We start from the raw sequence: 3,926 nt of genomic DNA, 5'->3' as shown, positions 1-3,926 counted from the left end.
CTGACTGACTTGCCAGCTTTACGGCAGATGGTGAAGGTAATCAGCTCGTGGTCACTGTCACCCAGCTTCCCATCAATTGTTAGGTCGCCGATTAGGTCTTCCCCAGTTGCCAGTACCAGGTTGAGCAGTGCTTTAACTCTCGTTGGCCCATAGACCTCTTGTGTCAGATAGAGGTCATCCACGCATGAGAGGAAGCCTTGCAACCGCTTGGATTTAGCTGAGTGCTCGTCCCATGAGATGTCTGGGTAGTTGAAGTCTCCCATGACAACCATGGACCTAGAGCATGCAACCTCAGCCAATTCCCCTGTGCCATGTTCCCCACGGATTTTAACCCAGAGGGTCTCCAGCCATCCAACCTGGCCACCAGTGTCAGCTAGCAGGCACACGTAGCTCCCCTTGACATAGAGAGCTATGTCCCTGCCCCTTTTGTCTACTCGATCTCTCCTGTATAGGGTATAGCCATTTATACCCATGGTCCAGTCATGGGTGGAGTCCCACCAGGTCTCCATTATCCCTATGACATTGTAATTATTTGTGTTAAGCAGGAGGACAAGTTTCTCTTTTTTATTCCCCAAGCTCCTGGCATTTGTGTACAGGCAAGGAGGTGTCCCCTCGGGGGCCCTTGCCTTGTCTACCAGTTGTTCCAGGGCTGGGGCATGGGTGGGCCCCCATAAGCACCTTGGCCTGCTGGCTTTGCAAGGGTTGCTCAGCAGGCCAGCAGTGGCGGTAGTCCCTCCGTCTCCTGGCGGGCTTAGTTTAAAGCCCAGTGGAGCAGGTCAGCCAGTCTGTTGTCCATCTTCACATAGTCAGGTATCTGTGCTCTTCTCTCTTCTTTCTTCAGGATGAGAAGCTGACTGTAGTAGTCATCAATCTCCTGCTTGTGGGCCTTGATGGCACAAAGTCTGCCTACTTGGGCCTGGAGCTCATTCACGTGGGAATCCAGGGACCTCACTAAGGAGCATACACCACAGGTGGAGGTGACTTTGCTCCCATTCCCAGTTGCTGGCAGCTATGCCAGGCAACCCCCACAGCCCAGAGTCAGGGGCTGCATCTGGGTAGAGGCCAGAACCATGGGTTCTGTTTGGGTGGAGGCATCAGTGGTGCAAGGGAAGGGAGCATGAGTTGGGGCTGAGGTGGCAAGTCATGGGGCATGACGCGTCCCCACCATTGCATGGTAATAGGCTATGCTACTACCCATGAATTGGCCTAGGAACTGGCCTACAAACTGCTTCCCCTGTTTTCAGTCCATCTTCACTGGCTCCCTGGTCACAAGCTCCCTGGTCACCTGGACAGTCTTCTTTTATACCCTTCTGGGCCTGGGCTGACTCATCCCCCTTGTTAGAGCTTCTGTCAGGCCCAGGCAGCAATCACTCAGCAATCAGCAATCCTTCAACAATCAACAATCACTGAGCAGTCAGCTCAAGAGTTTCAAAACTGAAGAGTTTTCAAGAGAGCTTTTTCATGTTCTCCTAGTACAGCAACTACTGTATACCTCTCATCATCTTTATTGTCCTTTGTGTACCTTTTCCATTTCTGGTACAGCCTTTCTAAAATGTAGAAACCAAAACTACATACAGTATTCTAGAAATGGGTCCACCATGGATTTATGCAGTCACATAATGTTCTTTGCTTTGTTTTCAGTTCTCTTTTTAATGATGCCCAACTTTTTTATTGGCTTTTTCCATCACTGCTGCACATAGAGCCAATGCACATGGAGAAATATCTACAATTACTCTATGGTCTCATTTCTGAGTCATAACAACTAGTTCAGAACTCAGCATTGTATATGTATAGTTCAGGTTATTTTTCCTTGAGTACATCACTACACTTGTCAATGTTGAAGTTCATCAGCCATTTCATTGCCCACTCACTCGGTTTTATTGAGTGGGTAATGAAGTGGCTGATGAACTTCACTTTTGTCTGCAACTCCTTACCCATATTTTGGATTTTGACAGTATTAAATAAGTTAATATCTGATGCAAAATTTATGATTTCACTGTGCATCTCTTTTCTGTGTCATTTATGAAAATATTGAATAAAACGGGGCTTAACACAGATCACTGTGGAGACTCCACTCTTGCCCTTCTACTCCTAACTTTTCATTTCTAAACTAAGATCTGATTGCAGCCTGTTAGAATATTTCCAAGCTCATTTTCAAGTGCAACAAATTGTCAGGGATAGTGAAGATTAAGTGACCTTTCATGTGATAGTTGGGATGAGAATGGAAACACTGAACCAAAATCCTTTTCCAAACAGAAGTAATTAAGTAACAGAACTGCATTTTACAGACAAAGAAACAGGCTCCCATGTGACTCAAATTCCAGCTTTGCCAGGGACTGCGTTCTCTCTGGCCCCGTATACAGCACTCACCAATATCTAGGGGTGACTTAGGTCAGATATTTTCTCAGTCTAACCTAAGTCAGACTTCTGTTTTACCATCCTTTCTTTCTATGAAATTTGACTTTTACTGAATCTCTTGTTGAAGTCTAGAAAAAATATTTTTGCTTGTCAGTAGGATTTCTATATTTCTGTATAGTTTCAAGGGCTGTGTGAAGCTTCAGTAGCTGATTCGATTCAGAGGAGATTTGGCCACTGATCCAAATTGAATCGAGAGATCCATTAAAAGGTCTGAACTGAATCAGAAGACTCTGAATTGATTTGGAGAGTCGGAAGGCTTGTAGCAAACACCCCATTGCACTTCCTTGTATCCTGGTTTGGTGGAGCAGCTGGTGTTCCTGAAGGTGAACCTCCCGCGGCTGAGGTTCCCCAAGCTCCACGTGCAGATGGAGTGAGTACCACCCTCCTCAATCCGTCCCTATTTGCTTTTTTAATTTGCTTTCAGAACCTTGAGGTGCACTTTCACAGAAACCCCTGCACCACTATGTCTGAAACCTGGTAGGCCTCATGCCTGGATGAGGGGCTACCATCCCTGCAGTTTTCATCTCACTCTGCCTTAACACACACAAGTGATATGAGTTTTGCTTTCAACAGTTTGAGGTACACTTTCACAGAAAACCCTGCACCTATCTCCTTGAAACGTGGCAGGCTTCATGCCCTCAGAAGGGGCTATCACCCCTGCTGTTTTCATCTGAATATGCAAATAAATGACAACATTATGGGTATTTTAGTGATTCCCCATTATAGTCTATGGCTGAAACTCCAAATTGGCACCAAATCTCCAAATCCGAATTGACCGAATTGAATCGGGACAGTGATTCACATCACCAAATCGAATCACTGTTCCTCCAAATCGGCCGAATCCAAATCTGAAGCAAATACTTGCTGCTTTGCACAGGCCTAATAGTTTCCTTCTGCTTCTCCATTCTCTGATGGGTAATGAGAAATAATGATGACTTGACAGGAACTATTTCCTCTCCTTTGGAGCTACTCTATATGCACATTCCCATAGTGTCTCTCCCTACTCATAGAACACTCAAAACTCAGAGACTTTCTCCTACCAGGACCTACGTAGCATCACCCTTGCCTCTTTTCATAGTGCTCCCCAGTGCCATAAGGAGCTGGATGACCTTTTTTGTTCTGCTTAATCTGTTGACTTGAAATGGCATGTTTCTTCTAAGCTACTCAGACCAGACTTGGCCTACCACACCTTGAAGATGTTTATCCTCAGGATCCAGGAAGGGGGATTTACCTGAAACCAACCCACTTTTCTTCTACTCTCCCAAAGAGGATGTTGTCCCTTCTCTGTACTTCCTTTGAACAAGCATCAAAAAATCTTCACACCAGTGCCCCTATACCGCAGGCACCCAGGTGTGTTGCTACACTGCTAGGCAGCACAATCAGCACAATCCTGCCTAAACAAAATCCCAAGGCATGACCCCCAGTTAGAAGTATCTTCTAACAGCCACAATAAGACATATACTCCATCTTGACAGAAATTATTTTAACATGGATTTGAGGGTCCAAAC

Source organism: Gavialis gangeticus, unplaced genomic scaffold, assembly GCF_001723915.1.
Source record: "Gavialis gangeticus isolate Ggan-Ray unplaced genomic scaffold, GavGan_comp1, whole genome shotgun sequence".
In the NCBI taxonomy this organism is placed as follows: Eukaryota; Metazoa; Chordata; order Crocodylia; family Gavialidae; genus Gavialis; species Gavialis gangeticus.
The sequence above is the reverse complement of the archived record's forward strand: the minus strand, read 5'-3'. Positions refer to the sequence as shown.